General features: G+C 51.5%; 1 non-coding gene across 1 annotated transcript; it reads right to left on the bottom strand.

Annotated features, from left to right (window-relative positions):
• Positions 1 to 14418: 14418 nt before the first annotated feature.
• Positions 14419 to 14490, bottom strand: TRNAA-UGC (transfer RNA alanine (anticodon UGC)). The gene has a single exon. It is a non-coding gene; the product is annotated as a tRNA-Ala (tRNA).
• Between the last annotated feature and the right edge of the window lie 3216 nt (positions 14491 to 17706).

Here is a 17706-nt window from a genome sequence, read left to right as displayed (position 1 = left end):
TGAGGAACGAGCTTAATGCCACAGTAGCACCACAATTGCTGTAGAACCAAGTCACTAACACTCACTCCAAAAATACCAGGGAATGGCCAAAACCAAGTCTCGACTTTGGAAAAAAAAAATGCTCCAGGCGATGAATGAGGAAGCAGAGGACCTGGTGAGGCACGGGTTCTGAGGACTTTGCATAGGCGTGCATCAAGGAGAACCACTGGAATGGTGTTTACATTGGTTTTTAAGAATGTAATGTAGCATGTCCCATGTGCCACTCAATGCTCACCCATAGCCCTCTTGTCCACATGGCTGACGCAATACAGGACACTGGTGGGGGTCATGGGGCGCCCCACGCCTTTGGATGCAGCAAGTGCCCAGCAACAGAGGAAGGAAACCAATGATCAGGCACGCTGCACCTGAAGGGTGAAAGGTCCTAAAATATATGTAGGGGATCAAAGGATCATTACCAGTGCTTTAAATGGGCAGTTACTGTCAAGTAGTGAGCATGTGCACTCTTTTATATTTAAAGGGAGAATACCTGCTCATCTCAGTGGGGCAGCAATAGTTCCAGTGGGTGAGTACTGGCACTTACTAGTAGCAGGCATGCAAGTTCTCTGACATAGGGCCTGATTCACATAATGAACTTAAGACTCAATCCTAAACTTACTACTATTTTGGTATTCACAGAATGAACTTACTACTTTTGGTATTCACAGAATGAACTTACTACTTTTGGCATTCACAGAATGAACTTACTACTTTTGGCATTCACAGAAGTTAGGATTTTGTCTTAAATTTGTCTTAAGACAAACTTAAGACAGGCTTAAGACAAATTTAAGACAGGCTTAAGACAGAGCCTGCAAGAATGACGTAGAATGAGGGGCTCTCCATCATATGGCGCCAATTCAAAAACACCTCCCACCTTGTATGAACTGACGGACGTCTTCACACAGCCCCAGTAACGTCGGGCCATATTATCAAGAAAGGGCGATATGTTATTGCCGCTTTTATCGGCAGGAAACTGCCGCTAAAGCGGTGATATTAAGCTTGATAATATGGCCTTGTGAATTCCCTTTAAAGCTCAGGTTAACACCAGAACCTGGGCTTCTATGGGAATTCACAAGGGCATATTATCAAGCCCATTATCGCCACTTTAGCGGCAGTTTCCTGACGATAAATGCGGCGATAATGTATCGCCCTTTCTTGATAATATGGCTCGACGTTTGTTGTTCTCAACTTTATTTACTTACATTATCGATTGGGCAGTTTGCTAGGATTATACCCTAAGGCACCATACCCCAGCAAACCTAATATGGTAGAACATTACTATGCTAAATAGAATTGTGGCAACTTGAATATTACTGCCCTGTTCTACTTGTGATTAAGTGTCACTCAAAGTATCACACATTATCAAGGCCAGTGGAATTATGCGATTCTGCAGCGATTTTTGCATTATTATGGATTTGCCACATTTGCCATAAAATTCCAGACAATACTTCTAAAATACACAGACGTCATCACCCTGAATCCCACAGGTGGTGTAAAGGCACTTGGGGAATAAACGTAAGGGTGGCCGAGGCCTTTGGACGAGTTTTAAAAAACGAAACAGGCTGCGGCTCATCAGTATTTTAGTTACATTAACTTTGCATATTAAAAATTAATTCATATTTTGGAGCATACCATTCCAAACTCTTATGTGCGGTGGGTGTGCTGCCTGTCACTGCCAGACTGGCTCTAAAGTGCCAGTTCAGGCGATGGCACCACAGTGTGAGCTGGAAGTGCCCACAAGTAGCAAGCAATTGTGAAGCTGCTCAAAATGGACAGTCTGGGCAGTGTGCATGCGGGAAGCACGACTGACCTCACTGCAGGTCTGTCGATAAATGTAGGTCCGCATTTACAGGGATTTGGCGTAGGCAGCGGAGCTAGTCAAATTGCTGAGCTGTATTATGCCAAAGTGAAAGGGCAGGCATGCACCATATGTTTGCAATACAGCGCATTCCTGTCCTTTCCCCCTGAGCTGGTGCCGTTTTGGCAGCCTAGAGCAAGTGCAGGCCCCCTTGCACCATGGTGCAATGGTGCCTTTGTTGTTGGCAGGATTGTGTTTGTGCAGGAAGAGACACTTTCCTGCACAGATATAATTCTAAGAGGCGTTTTCCTCTTTCTACGTGTGCTGCACAATGCAGCACATATAGAAAGAAGAAAAAACGAGGAGCAATAAAGTTATTTCTCCTCGTTGAGGCCTCACCTCTGGAGGTGTAAGGGTTTGGCGCTTCCCCAGGATTACTTGGTCTTGTAAAAGTGTCAAAATTCATGGGTGTTAAATGGGAACACCCATTGCAACACCCATGGCACACCCCTGAGTGCACAGTGTGGCAACACAGCGATTTGCGTTGCCTTGCCTTACTCCATATCTATGAGGCCATTCAAAGCAAAACATAGTGGCTTTGCGTTGCTCATAGATAAGATTTTGTGATTTGTGCTGCCGGAGCACCACAAAAAAACGATGCTCCGGCAGTACAAGCGGCTTGCAAATATGTGGCTTAGAGTGCCAGCAAATGCAGGAGGAGCCGCAGCGGCAATCACGACAAAACTGCCAGTCCTCTTGCATTAATCTCCTGGATATTTCACGAGCACATGAGGAAGCCATTTAAAGCTTTAATATCTCTGTAATTTTCTACCAGAGAAGTCCTTTAACTCACTGGGAGCTGTACACAGCCGATGTCTGTGATTTATCTCGAACAATGCGGTGATGCAGAGTTTCCTTAAAAAGTTTTAGTTTAGCCCAAATGCGTGGCACTTGGCAGGGTTGATCGCATCCCGCAGGGCAGAGAGCGTTAGGAGAAATGGTCCCTGGTACAAGAAAGTCCCAGGGCTGAGAGAGAAAGAATCAGTTGATGAAGGTACCCCGGAATTTCCAGACCTACAACCAGTGCTTAACTTGTAAAAGAATGGGTGCCGGAGGCCAAGGCTCTGCTCAGAAGCCTGTGGCCACTGAAATGAACTGTAAGTGTGCCCGATACCAAGGATCCATAGACCCAAATCCACCTCATGCTTCTTTATTTCACTACCAGAACCTCCCTGCCCATTTATCTCACTCCAGCAGGTTCCTGCTTTCTCCCTTTGTGTTGGTTTTTCTGTTTTTCTCTTCCTGTGTCTTTCCGTTCTGTGGGTCACTTGTACAATTTTTGCACTCGCAAATGGTGCAAATCAGTAATTTTGCCCGTTTGAGAATGCAAAATAGCCTTTTCAAGTTATTTGAAAGGCTTTGTAGTCACAATTATAAATAATCGCAAAAATTGTGATTGCCCCCGGACAGCCTTGGTATTGCATTACCTAATTTGCAATTACTAATTGGGAAATTGCAAATTAGGTAATGCAAAACCATTCATACCTACGGACCTTTAGGCCCGTAGGAACAAATGGAATATTATTTACTAATAACGATTACCGAATTGCACTTCCGAATCTTTAGGAATCACTATTAAGTAATCACTATTATCTTCCATACCATTTTGCATTACCTAAATAGCGATTACCTAAAATTAGCTATTTAAGGAATGTAAAATGGATTTTTGATACATGTGGCCCAGTGTGTTTCTCCTTCTCTTTTTCTCGTAAATGTCTCATGCAGAAAAATAAGTGTTGGTCCCCAAAAACGAGTGCCCACCATGGCCCACCCCCAGCAACCACCGCCTGAAATTAAGTAATGGCCCTACCCGTGGATAGATCAACGGTATGGAGCAGCTCCAGGACTGGGATCTGTCTGTGGTTTTTACCAGTAGTGGGACAGGAAGGAGGGGCGAGGCGGTGGTGAATGTGAAACAACCCACAGTCAGGGGCATGATCTGCAACTGACCCACGCTCCCAGCCATGCTTTAGCGGACTATCAATGGAGTCTTCATTTGGAGTTAATAGGACCATTGAGAAAAGCAGAGGGGGTCTAACTAAAGTGTGGAGGAGTGCAGAGAGCCATCAGGTCCCTGCATCTGGATGAACACGTAACACGCAACCTACATCTGGGTGCTGACCACTCGGGGTTTCTTCCAGGAGGTGTTACCAGAGTGTGTCTGGTTTGTACTACATGCTGCTAGAGCTCTTTCTACACTCCCACGTCACATCCGACCCAGCACAATAGGTTAGCCTATCATTTGCCCCGAGGAATAGTTTAAAATTAGCCCAATCTTGTCCGACTTGTCTTACAGCTGCACCTCTTGGTGTAACTAATTTACAGAAGCCTTGTCGGGGCATATTTCAGGGAGAGGGGTGTTTGGGGTCTTACACCCCCTGATAAATGTATTTTCCAACAAAACATTGGGTACAGGAGGTGCTTTCAGTCGGGGATGGTTAGACGGCTGCCGGATTTCAGCAGAAATTTTTCCATACACACAGACAAAAATGCGTTCACACACTCTACCCCTCTCTGTCATGAAAATCCTTAAAAATGTTGGTTATTTTAAAAAATATTTAAGGGCTTATTTACAAGCCCATTGCACTGCCGGTCAGTCACTTTTTCCCATTTCAAAAGTGACGCACCGATGGCGCAAATGGCTTGTAATTAAACCCCTGTGTTTTTTAGGTCGAGCCTAGCGCAGTGAGCATGCGCTTCTCTAGGAGATGGCCTCTTGGAATCACTCCAGACTTTCTGAAATCTCGTGTGTGTGGTTGTCACATTCTTTTGGCCTTTGCAAGCACGCAATTAGCCAAAGGCGGGTGCATGTCCCACCTTTTCTGAAAATGTTTACTCCCACAGAATCCACCTTGCAGGAGCAAGCAGCGGCGCGCAATGTGCCATCTGTTGTGGATCATGTTTCTAATTAGCACGGTTGCTTTCACTTTCGTGGCCCCGTGGCCGTGCTTGCATTGGTCACCCGCTACTCATCTGTATAGCCTGTCTTTCTGTGTGTCTGCCAGCGGCATGAAAACATGTTGCACTGCTTTTGCTGACAGTGAACTTAGTGTATATACTTTTGAACGGGTCGTCATATATACCCTTATTCGTGTTGGCTTGTTTTTTTATTCCCTCCCGTGCCCTCACCACTGCCCTGCCTCCACCGCGTTCTTCCCTCGTATCTCCCACCCATCTAGCCTAGTAATTTGCTCTGCCCCCGGGGCAGCATGGCACATGCCCCAGAACCTGTGGAGCTGCAGCCCTGAGACTAGGGATACCGAAGGCTGCCAGAAGACACAAACCCTGTTCCGGTACCCGAGCCCCCAAGAACTTCATTGTCTGGTCCCTCTTCAAGGCCATCTTTATCAACTGCTTCTGCTGCCTGGGCTTCATGACCCTCGTCTTCTCGATCAAGGTAAGAGCATTAAATGGCCCCTCCGGACAAAATACAACCGCAGCACATCCCGGAGTACATATAAAGTTACTTGAAGAGGCCAGGGCAACTGGAGCTCCATGTTCCATCCCGCGATTTAAGTTATCAAAACACTTCACTCTGGGAGTTGTAGTCCTGATTCATCATAGAGGACAAAACTTAAATGAGGAAGTGATTGAACAACAACTGATATGGGGTGTTTGTGATAGTTGTGAGTTGCAAGCACCTCGGGTTTGTTGACAGATTGCCTGCGGGGTGTGCTTCGAAGGGCAGCGGTGTGTACTCGTGGTCCCCACACCATGATATGCTCACTCCCAGGGGGTCGTGCAGTTGCCTTCTAGATGGAATGTGTTTTATTTGTTGCAAAAATGCGCTGTAAGACTCCTCGTCGGAAATGCTGGCAGCGACCAACAGAAGACATTTTGTTTGTGAGAAAACAGGGTAGCACCCACAGCTGGGTGGTGTTCTTGTGTGTCTTCTTTGTATTTTACCACCTGGATGTCCGCTTACAGGGTGCTCACTTGTGAAGTTGTGGGACGTGTGTGTGCTCATTGCACAGACATGTGGCCCCAGTACTGCTGCACAAATGTTCGCAGTGCACCCTGCCATAGTTCGGGGACGGGTGGAGCAGCAACACAGGTGTGTTTCACTCACTTTTGCAACACCGTGCATCCTGTCAAAGTTCAGGGGACGGGTGGAGCAGCAACACAGGAATGTTTCACTCACTATTACACCGCAGGTGCTCACAATGTTGTAATCATTGTGTTCTCAGTGCTACAATTGTAAAACTTGCACTAGTACATTCATGGTGCATGCTAGAATAATGATGGTATAGCTTACGAGCCAAATTCACAAATGATCACAGCCCTAGTCAATGGTGGAAGTGGAGGGATCTGACGGGCACACTTTTGGAAAACAGTCCCCCTGCTTTTTGTCAAAAGTCAACCATTCCGGACCGTTCATTTCAATAGCTGAAGTGCTTCGACTGAAGTATAAGGGAGGGTGTCTCTTATGCTGCGAAACCGAGGGAGGGGCAGACAGCTAAAGTGGCCTTCTTGCCTGGGTATTGCTGACTGAAAGAAATGTAAATGAGCACAACTGGTTAATCTGCATATGTGAAGAGAGCTAGGAACCTGGCATTGGCTTTAATTGATGGAATAACTGGAAGCTGCCTGGTGACACACATGCAGGGGCAGATTTACAAGCCCCTTGCGTCACAATTGTGCCGCTGTTGTGTCACTTTTGTGACGCAGCGGTGGCGTAAAAGTTGCGGCCCATTTACAACGTGATGCATCTAGGGAGATGCGACATGTTGTAAAGCACTGCTTCATATTAGACCTGCGCCAGGTATAATGTATGCAGGGTGGGCGTTCCCATGCAAAAAGCCACATAGAACTGGCGCAGTGAAATTTACAAGATTTCACTGCGTTACTCTACACCTTCACTGCATCAAAATCCCTACGCCTGCTCAGACCAGGTGTAAGGATTGACGCAGGGCATTTTACATGGGACCTAACAATGTTTTCTGGTGCATTGCTGGAGTTGCGCCACTTTTGTGACAAACTCCAACAATGCGTCACTTTTTTCTTGCGCCATGGTGAACTGTATTGTAAATACAGCTCATCCATGGTGGCGCAAGGACATTTGGAGGTGACGCAAGGAAACTGGTGCATCTATGTAGATGCATCAGTTCCTTGTAAATCTACCGCCAGTCTTTTTAGGTTTAAAGTATTTTATTAAGGCACAAAAACACGGGGAGGGGAGCAGGAGGTCAAGCAAACATACAGTACAAGAAGCGGAACGTTGCAGCGAGTCAGAAGAAAAGCAGGGAGGCAGGAAGCCCCAGAGGGTAACAAGGCAAATACATAAGGCAATAAGGCATTGTGGACGACCCCCCTGTAGACCCCCACTCCCTAAGCAAGGCCAAGCCCGAATAGCACCCCGCAACACAGTAAAGGAGAAGCATACCGTACCACCAACCCCCCGACCCCAGAAAGGAAGAAGAAAGGAGAGCAAAGGAGGAAAAGAAAGAAAACAATACCCCAACATCCCCGTCCGAAAGTCAGCATTAGAAGCATATAACCCCTCTTCCCGCCCCCGGCCCCCAATCCGCACAGTCACTCCGCCGCAGCTGCCGGCGGCGTCAGCCTAAGGAGGCGCAAATACCGTTGACACGTGAGCTCGTGAAATTCCGTGGACAGCAATGCCAAAAAGGGGTGCCAGAGCTCCTCAAACTGGTCAACATTCCCAGCCACAGTTAGCGACATCTTCTCCATGCCCAGTACCTGCCAGAGTCTATGCAGCCAACCAGTGATAGAGGGGGCAGTAGGGGTGCGCCAGAGTATCAGTATGTTCTGAACGGCTGAACCTAGCGCAATCGCAATCTGTCTGCCCCTGCGGGATTTCAGCGGGTACATCAAGTCATTGGGGAGGCCTAGCAAGACATACGCGGGGAAGCGCGGAAGCTCGATCTCAAAATGCCTATCCACCTCATCAAGACTTCCTTCCAATAGGCAGACAGCACCGGGCACTCCCAGAGAATGTGCGTGAGGGAGCCCTCCTGTCCGCAGCCGCGCCAGCAACCTTTATCGCCTATTTTGCGCATCTCATAGAGCCGCTCCGGGGTGTAGTACCAATAGGTGGACACTTTAGTGAAGGTTTCCGTCAGCCCAGTGTGGTACGCAGAGTGCCTCGCCCGATACGCAATCCTGTCCCACTCCTTGTGACTCAGGGTCCTGCCCAGTTCCCTGTGCCAGCGCTCCCTCCCTGGGTTATGGTAATGAAACGGCGGGGGTTGGAGAAATTTATACAAATCAGTGATGAGCTTGGCGTCCGAGGTCCGGGTTACCAACCATCGCTCGTAGGGCGTAATTGAACGGGCAGCGACGTCACGCACTGGGGGTTGAAGAGCCCAGTGGCGGACTTGCATGTAACGCAGCCTGTCCCCCTCCGTCAGGCCAAACTCCTGTCGGAGCTACTGGAAGGGGAGCACGCCCTCCGGCCCGTAGATCTGGAAAAGCGCCCTGCAACCCGCACTCACCCAGTGGGAAAAAGCTCCCGGCTCCAAACCCGGGGTAAAGTCCGGATTGCCAGCAATGGGAGTGAACGGCGACGGAAAGGTGGTGAGCTCACGCAGCTCACACACCGCGTCCCACACTCTTAGCGGGACCCGGGTGATAAAAGAGGCGTAGAGATTAGGCGGGCGGTGAGCGCGCCGCAGGAACGGGACCTCCTGGAGGGTACGGCCTGCAACTGCCTGGTCCTGAAAGAGCCAGTGTTTATCCGATTCCCACCGGCTCCACTCCACCAAATACCGAAGCTGCGCCGCCTGAAAGTATCTCCGGAGGTCCGGGACTCCGAGACCCCCTGCCTCCGGGGCTAGCATGGAGAGGACCCGCTTCATCCGAGGCTTACGGCCCTGCCACACAAAGCGGGATATGTCTGCCTGCGCCTGCCGTATCCAACCCACGGGGGGCTGGAGGGGCAGAGCGCGGAAGAGATACAGGATCTGAGGCAGTATCGTCATCTTCACCGCTGCGATACGGCCCAACCACGAGAGTAGGCCCTTGTTCTATCGGCCGAGTTCCTCTTTAATCTTTTTGCCCAGAGAGGAGTAGTTAGCTGCGACCATGGCAGGCAGGGAGGGAGCAAGCAGAATTCCTAGGTAAGGCACCGTGGAGGAGGACCACTGCAGAGGAAAGAGACTCTGAAGGTCCCGTCTGGTGTCAGCAGAGAGCGACACATCCAGTGCAGCCGACTTAGTCATGTTCATTTTAAAACCCGCCACACGGGCAAAAGCGTCCAGTTCCTGGACGCAGGCAGGGAGCGACCGCTTGGGGTCATCCAGGGTCAGCAAGACATCGTCTGCGTATAAGCTGACAGTGTGCGTGTATTGCCCCATCTTCACCCCAATAGCGTCCGGGTTATCACGAATCCTCTGCGCAAACGGCTCCATATAGAGGGCAAAGAGGAGCGGCGAGAGGGGGCAACCCTGTCTCGTGCTGCGCTCAATGGCAAAGCAGTTGGAGCTGTGTCCATTGACACGCACTAACGCTGATGGTCTCCTGTAGCAGTTAAAGACCATAGTGCGGAACTTCTCGCCGATCCCCAGTTTCCCAAGGACCAGCTCGAGATATGGCCAATGAACCCTATCAAAGGCCTTCTCCGCGTCGACCCATAGCAGCATCCGCTCCCCCGGGATGCGTGAGGCCTTTTCCAGCACGTGCGTCACCCTCTTTGTGTTGTCGACCGTCTGCCTACCGGGTACAAAACCGGCCTGGTCTGCCTCCACCAAACCTGGTAAGTGTAAACCCATTCTGGCCGCCAAGATTCCGGTGTAAAGCTTGAGGTCCACATTTAGGAGCGAGATGGGCCGGTACGAGCCGCACAGGGTCCGGTCCTTCCCCGGCTTGGGGATAACCGACACCGTCGCTGAGAGAAGGTCCGGCGGGATGGCTCCCGGCTCGGAGAAGGAGTTGAACAAGCGAGCCAGTAGAGGCGCGACAGTGGGACAGAAGGTCTTGTAAAACAAGGCTGTATAGCCATCCGGGCCCGGGGCTTTGCCATGCTTTAGCCGCGCAATCGCGGAGATGACCTCCTCCACGTGAATGTCCCTCTCTAGGTGGTCCGCCTGGGAGGGGTCCAGGGCCGGGAGGGTCACGGACTCCAAATATGCCTCAGCCTCTCCCGGTGGGGAAGGCTCCGCAGCGTACAGTGCCTCGTAAAAGGAACGAAAGGTATCTGCCACCTCCGCGTCACCGGAAACCGGGATCCCATCCACTCCCACCAGCTCCTTCACCACATTGCGTTGCTGCGCAGCCCTGAGCCTATGGGCCAGGAGCTTACCACACCTGTCTCCGCCGGTGTAAAAGGCATGCTTCAGGCGCAGCGCAGCATACTCCGCCCGATCTAGATCCAACGCAGAGAGGAGTTTCCGTGCCGCCTTCAGCTGCTTCCAGACACGAGGAGCCCCCGTCCGGCGGTGAACCTGCTCAAGCTCTCGAACCTGCGCTGTCAGTTCCTCCCTCTTGCGTTGGCGTTCCCTGTTTTCCGCCGTGGAAATGGAGATAAACTCCCCTCTGACGACCGCTTTCAAAGCAGCCCACTGCGTCGCCAGGGACGTGGCAGAGTTGTTATTGTGGGTCAGGTAGTCCTGGATGACCTCCTCCACTCGCTTTACGACCGATTTCTTATGGAGAAGCGTGTCCCGGAGCCGCCACATCCCCCTAGAGGGGGGGGCCGCCGGCCAAGCAAAGATTCCGGAAACCGGTGCGTGGTCGGACAGGGACAAAACCCCGATGTCCGCCGCTGTGGTGGCCGAACGAAGCGGTCCGCTCACCAAGAGGTAATCCAACCGTGAATACGTGCGGTGCGCGTGGGAGAAATAGGAGTAGTCCCTATCGGTGGGGTGCAGGACGCGCCAGAGGTCATGCAGGTCCATTTCCGCAAGCTGGTCCTGCACCGCCCTAGAAAGCTCCCCTGTCTGCGGAAAGCGTTGGGCAGACCTATCCAGGGTGGAGTCGAAGACCGTATTCAGGTCTCCCCCCAAGATGATATGGCGATCGGGCGAGGCAGTAACGTCCACCAACACTGATTCCAGGAAGCGATCCTGGTGGTCATTCGGGCTGTATGCCGAACCAACCGTAAAGGTAACACCTCCCAAACGCATGCGATACACTAGAAGCCTCCCTTTCTGCTCAGCATGTTTATGTAACACCTCCCCCCTGAAGGAGCTGGCTAAAAGAATGGCCACCCCAGCAGTCTTAGTCGCAGCAGAGGAAAAGAGTTGCATGGGGAACTTGGCAGAGCGCAACCTATGGCAATCTTTGGAAAGCAAATGGGTTTCCTGCAGGAGGCAAATATCCGCCTGCGACCCCTCCAACAGGGAAAGGATCGCCCTACGCTTCACGGGGTTATTCAGACCCTTAACATTAAGGGTCACTACCTTCAGGGGCGGCATCGCCTCCAGGGAAACAACGCGCTATGCAGCGAGCGAGGGATCAGCGGAGGGGGCGTGCGGGGCAGGGGCGCAGGGAAGGCCAGAGGCAACATCGCACATGTTCGGACCACTTCGGACGGGACCCCCCCCACACCAAACCAACAGTTAAACCCCCCCAGAACCAACCCATGGCAACCAACCAAAGTAAAAAAAAACAGGAAACAACACCCCATAGTCTCAGTCTAGCCCTAATGGGCGAGTCTGCAGAAAAAAAGTCAAGTGGACGTCCAGCCACACCCCCCCCCCCCCAGCCCCCCCAGCCCCAGCTCAGCATCGTCAAAGCTAAGAGTCTCTCCCCCCGGAAAAAAGTTAGGCCGTTAGGGCCACACCAGTAGCTTCAGGCAAGTTCCTGGCCGCATTCCTCAGGGCCTCCGTCATTTCTGCTCTGATGGTGGGCGAGTCTGGACGACTCGCCGTCGCTGACGATTGGCGCCTCCTCGACCTCCGTCGGCCCCGCCGCTCGGGGCGCCGCCATGCGGGTGTAGCCCCTTCCTCCTCCGTAGCAGTAAGGCCCAATACTCCACAGACATCTTGTAAAGAGCGCAGCTGATGCAGCACCCCATTCCATCGAAAGATAAGACGGAAGGGGTGACCCCAGGAATAGGGTGTCTCATGCTCTCGCAGAAAGTCCGTCGCGATGCGGAAAGACCTGCGCTTCTGCAGTGTGATGGCGGACAGGTCCTGATAGAGCGCTACAGGTCTTTCTCGGAAGGTCAGCGGCTGCTTCCTGCGGGCCTCCGTCATGATGCGCTCTTTTAGGGGGAAATCCGGCAGGAAAGCCAGGATATCAGGCGGGGGAGCCGATGACTGGCGCTGGCGGCCCACCCTATGCGCTCTGTCAATGCGGATCGGGAAGTCCGCTTCTTCCTCCAAGATGTCGCGGAACAAGTCCTGCAGATAGGCCACCAGGTCCGCACCCTCATCCGCGGACGGAACACCTCGCACTCGAATGTTATTCCGCCTGGACCTGTTCTCGAGGTCTTCCGAATGGGCCTGGAGCTCAACACATTGCTCCCGGAGGCGGAGGACGTCCTGCTGGAGATGAGTTATCTCTTCATCGCGACGCTGGGCCGTCGTCTCCACAGCATCGACCCGCTCGCCCAGGCCCTCGACCTCCCTGCGCACCTCCCGGACCTCTCCAGCCACCTCGGTCTTAAGAGTTTGAAATTCCTCCTTGAGGGAGCTGAATAAGTCCTCCATGAAGGACCTCGTGACTGGTGGGTCGCCCACGGCTGCGTCCGTCGATGTCCGGGAGGCCCCTGGGGACGGCTGTGTCCTGTCGCGTAGTTGCTGGGACCTGCCGAGCATTTCCGGCAAAGTGCGATCCCCTCGTGCCGCGCCACGTCTCTCAGTCATCTTGGCCCCCGGTGAAGCCCAGGGTCAGTCGCTGTAGGCGAGCGCCACCGCTCGCGGGCACCAGATGCGAGGCCCTCGTCGGGGACAAGGGTAGTGCGTCACAGGCGACAAAATGGCGGCCCGGTCCTGGGCAAGACGACCCCCGGGTCAGCGGGGCAGGCAGCAACGTCCAAAGTGGAGGCCTCCAGCCTCGTATTCCCAGAGAGGGCAGTAGATGAGTCGGTGCCAGGACAAATCGAGGCTCTCGTAGAAGAAGGGTGCGGGCGAGGGCCACTGGGCACAGCTACACAAAGACAAGATGGCGGGAGGGTGGGACCCAAGGAGGCAGCCCGGGCCAGCAAGTCCATGGGCGACCCTCAAACAGCAACGGGTCCGGAAAGGGCGAAACCGACGTCTCCCCTCGCCACTAGTTAATTCGCCCGGCACGGGCACAGCTCGAACTCCGCCATCCAGCGCCTCCGGGCGCGGAGTTCGCAAGGCGTCACCCCTCGAAGCCCAAGGCAGGGGGAAGGTCGCCGGCGCAGGGGTGAGGTCCGTCGCCCACCAATGGTGTTCGCCACCAGGGCACCGGTCAGGAAGCCCCGGCACTCCGCGGAGTCCGTCTATTCCGCTCCCTCGGGATCTTCGGCTTTCAGCTGTTCAGCACTCGGCCTAGCCGAGGCGCGCGGACAGCGCCGCCGTATGCTCCGCCTCCAGGCTCTTCTCCTCGGGACGACCCGGGCTCCGCTCCTCGGAGCGATCTTCGAATAAACTTTTCGGGGACTTCCCCCGGGGCCACAAAAGTCAAAGTGGCATCAAAATGTGCCCCAGGAATTCCGGCACAGTTCTCTCGCCCGCAGTGCAGCCGCGGGGGGAGAGAAGCGCGGCGATCAGGGCTCGGGCTGAGCCGGGCCGGAGGAGCTACGGGAGGAAGCGTCCGCTCACCCCGCCATCTTGGCCACGCCCCCCGCCAGTCTTTTTGAGAGAAATTGTAAGGGACCTAGCTACCAACTAGGCTGTGAAATGATACTTCTAAAAGAGGGTTAAATAAATAAACCACTACACTACATACAGCCGGCAAAATACCTATATGTTGAAGCATTTTTGTTATTGTAATTTATATCTTAAATTTTTGCACATTTTGTATCTAGACTGTGTGTAATGCAAATTTAAAATAATGGCCTACATGTTTACAGTGCTTGCTGTCACAGACTGGGGCATTGTAGCACTAAACATACACAAGTCACTATTCTCCACTGCACCAACCAGGATTTGGCGCAGTGACTTCACTAATAGAGGTTCCATAACGTACAATAGTGCATTTCCCACCGATTCACTATGAATTTTCATTTAAGCTGTGTGTTATTTGATATGAAGTTACCGGGAGGTGAAAGACACAGATGGGCGGAGGGAAGTTAGGCTGTATGCATTGCTGTATCATAGTCTAAATGCTTCTAAGGTCCCAAAGGCGAGACCTATTGGCTATGGCAATGCTTGTTCTCTTAGTACTCCTACCATGCCGCATTCCTCTCCCTTTCCACTGCCCCTAAGCACCTCTCATGCGCCCTGCTTGTCGTATTTGTCATACAATGTTTTTGAAACATTATGTGCCCGCCTCATTGTCAGAAAATATGAAGGTCGCCCACACTCTCTCTCCCCCCCCCCCAATCTTATTGACCAAGCTACTGTGAGCCTACGGCGACAACAGAGACGAGAAATTGTCATCATGAACCTGTAGGGGTCAAAACAGGTTTACTGCGAGCACTTAAAATAGAGTGGAGATGCCGGGGATCGAACCCGGGGCCTCATACATGCAAAGCATGCGCTCTACCACTGAGCTACATCCCCCTGATAGCAAAAGCGTTAAATCAAATGTATAAGAAATATAAATGGGGCAGCAGTGTATTTCCTGTAATGCATTATTTGATATGGATAATTGTATTGAACTGCTCAGCACTGATATTGCACACAGAAACATGCTTCATACTGGGTACTGTGTGTTATTACGTCCATCAGCACACTGATCAACAACCATTCACAAGCCGCAAGACTATTAGGAGAAGTTCTGGTTTCTTTCCTCCTTCTTGTCAGTTAGTCACTCAATTGTATTCGTTTAGGTCTGGCTGCAGGAAGCTCACAGTACCTGAAGCTGCAGATGGAATCTGGCTATTGGCAGCAGGGCAAAGAAATTGTATGATCAACCGGACTTTGGAATCGCCTTATGTCCTCACAATGCAAATACAGGGAGATGATGGACGAGCACTGAAACTTTTCAGATAGACACCCCCAATATCAGATCTGGGTTGAATCCATCATCATTCTTTAGCTCACTCCGCCACCCCAGTTCCGACGCAACTATATGCAAAGCAGTCTGACCCTGTGCCTCATGGAGTCAGTCCAGCCCGAACTGCCAAGCCATTTCTTCCCTGGACTGGAAACAAGCATCCTGGGACCGGTTTCGGGTTCATAACCCTCATCAGCCAGGCTAGCTTGAATCCAGTGGCAAAGTGAGCAGGAGACCCACATCTGGGCATACCCTGCCAACTTAGGGCGAACAAAGCAATACCAAAGGGGATAATGGACGGAGTGTTGAACATTGCAAGCACTCACCCCCAGTCAACTAATCTGGGTTTAATCCATCATCATTCTTTAGCTCACTCTGCCACCCCAGTTCAGACATGGCCATATGCAAATCAGTCTGACCCTGTGCCTCATGGAAACTGTCCAGCCCGAACTGCCAAGATAGGTCTTCCCTGAACCGAAAATAAGCATCCCAGGAACGGTTTTGGGCTAACAGCCCTCATCAGCCAGGCTAGCTTGAATCCAGTGGCAAAGCGAGCAAGGGACCCACGTCTGGGCATACCTTGCCAACTTAAGGCGAACATAGCAATACCAAAGGGGATGATGGACGGAGTGTTAAACATTGCTACACTCACCACAAGTCAACTGATCTGGGTTTAATCCATCATCATTCTTTAGCTCACTCTGCTACCCCAGTTCAGACAAGGCTATATGCAAACCAGTCTGACCCTGTGCCTCATGGGAACAGTCCAGCCCGAACTGCCAAGCTAGGTCTTCCCTGAACCGGAAATAAGCATCCCAGGAACGGTTTTGGGATAACAGCTCTCATCAGCCAGGCTAGCTTGAATCCAGTGGCAAAGCGAGCAAGGGACCCACGTCTGGGCATACCCTGCCATTTTAGGGCGAACAAAGCAAACACAAGGAGAAACCGGTCCAGGGTGCTTGTTTCCAGTCCAAGTAGTGGATAGACTTCTTGCAAACAGCCTCATATCACTTTTTTATGATTATGTACTTTATTTAATCCATTATATACAGCAATACAAATACAAATTGAACTAAGTATGAATTACTAATGAACAGACTGCATTACAATCCTAGGGATAAACCATTAAATGCTTTATAATTTTAAGAGGTGTCAAGGTACTTTACTGCCTTGAGTGGGACTGCCATGCCCAGATGTGTGTCGTGTGCTCGCTCTGTCACTGGAACCAAGCAGTACCCGGGGGATGAGCCCATAACTAGGGCAAAACCATCATGGGTTCCTTGTGCTCTGGAGGGCCTGGATTGGCAGCTCAGGCTGGACTGTTCCCATTGGAGAAGGGTAAAGACTGATTTGCATATAACTATGTGTTTAATCTATGATGTTCAGTCAATTTAAGTACACACAGTGCTGCAAAATTAAATGTACAGCCTCATTTTCTCAGGGGGAGACCTGCCAGCTCCCTGGCCTGCACCCATCTTGGATGTGAGATGAGCCGGTTTTATTAGTTTGGCCCATGGGTACCCGCAAACATTTGCCCAGCAGCCATAAAGACGGTCCGTGGTGTGACAGGGCGCTGCACTGATGCCAGCAGGGTGGCGGTAGGGGCAGTGGGCGGGTCAGGGATTGTGTAAAGAAGTTTAAATAAATGTTAAATAAACACGCAAGCATTTATTTGCCGGTTAAAAAATGCTTGCACGTTTCTTTAAAAAAAAAATCTGAATATTAGTGGTCAGCAACTAAACAGCAGCTAGTGCTGCTGTTCACCAGGGGGGCCGCATGTGAGGGTCAAGAGGGCCGCAAGCAGCCTCTGGGCCGTACTTTGAGTATCACTGGGTCTCTCCCGGCTGGATTCGTTTTTCTCTCTGATACTTCCAGACGGTAAAAAAAAACTATGGGCCATATTACCAAGATGTGCGTTAAAAACTGCACATCGCACATTTCCCTATCGCTGGATTTTATCGCCGTGTTAGCGCATCATTATCAACGTGCAACACGTAGGCGATATTAATCCGGCGATGGCCGGCGATAGGGAACATTAGCGCATGAAAACAAGCATTGTTGTCACGCGCTAATGTGTGCCTTGATAATATGGGGGGGTGGATTCAGCTTTATGATCCACACCCCCATGTTATCAATGCCTAACACCTGGTCAGAACAGGCGTTGGGAGACCTGCGATAAACGAGTTTATTGCAGGTCTCCTTCTCCCAACGCCTGCCTTGGTAATAGGGTGTTAACACCTCCAACCACATTTTACATGTGGTTGGACGTAGGAATGCTGATTTTGCATGTCATTAACGATGTTTCTCGCTGACATGCAAAGTGGGCTTGAGGTAGGCGTTAGCATGCCCTTGTTAATAGGGCGCTAGAAGTATCGCCGCTTTCTCAGCACAATTCGCCGAAAAAGCGGCGATACTTCACCTTGGTAATATGGCCCTATGTTCTCTGTCCACAGGAGCACGGACAGGGAGGTGAAGTTCTTCCTGCCCGCACACTTGCGGACATGAAGCAGTAAAGTCTCGGAGACGGGGTCCCTCTGACTAGTGGTTAATTTGTAAAATAAAAAGTGCCAGGGCTCTCCTCAGGAGGCAACGCTAATAGGAGAAATGTGCTGGTGCAACGGCCTCTTGACTAGAGCCCGGCACTTACTATTATTCTGGAGAGCACTTGGCCTCATGGATAGAGCTACCGATTTTGGAGCCCTGGTCATAGACACTGATGGAGTCTCACCCCTGACCATAAGCTCTGACGGAGTCTCACTCCTGGCCATAAGCTCTGATGG

The sequence above is a fragment of the Lissotriton vulgaris genome, chromosome 1_1 (genome assembly GCF_964263255.1).
Source record: "Lissotriton vulgaris chromosome 1_1, aLisVul1.2, whole genome shotgun sequence".
In the NCBI taxonomy this organism is placed as follows: domain Eukaryota; kingdom Metazoa; phylum Chordata; class Amphibia; order Caudata; family Salamandridae; genus Lissotriton; species Lissotriton vulgaris.
Note: the sequence above shows the minus strand (reverse complement) of the source record. Positions and strands in the feature narration are given on the sequence as shown.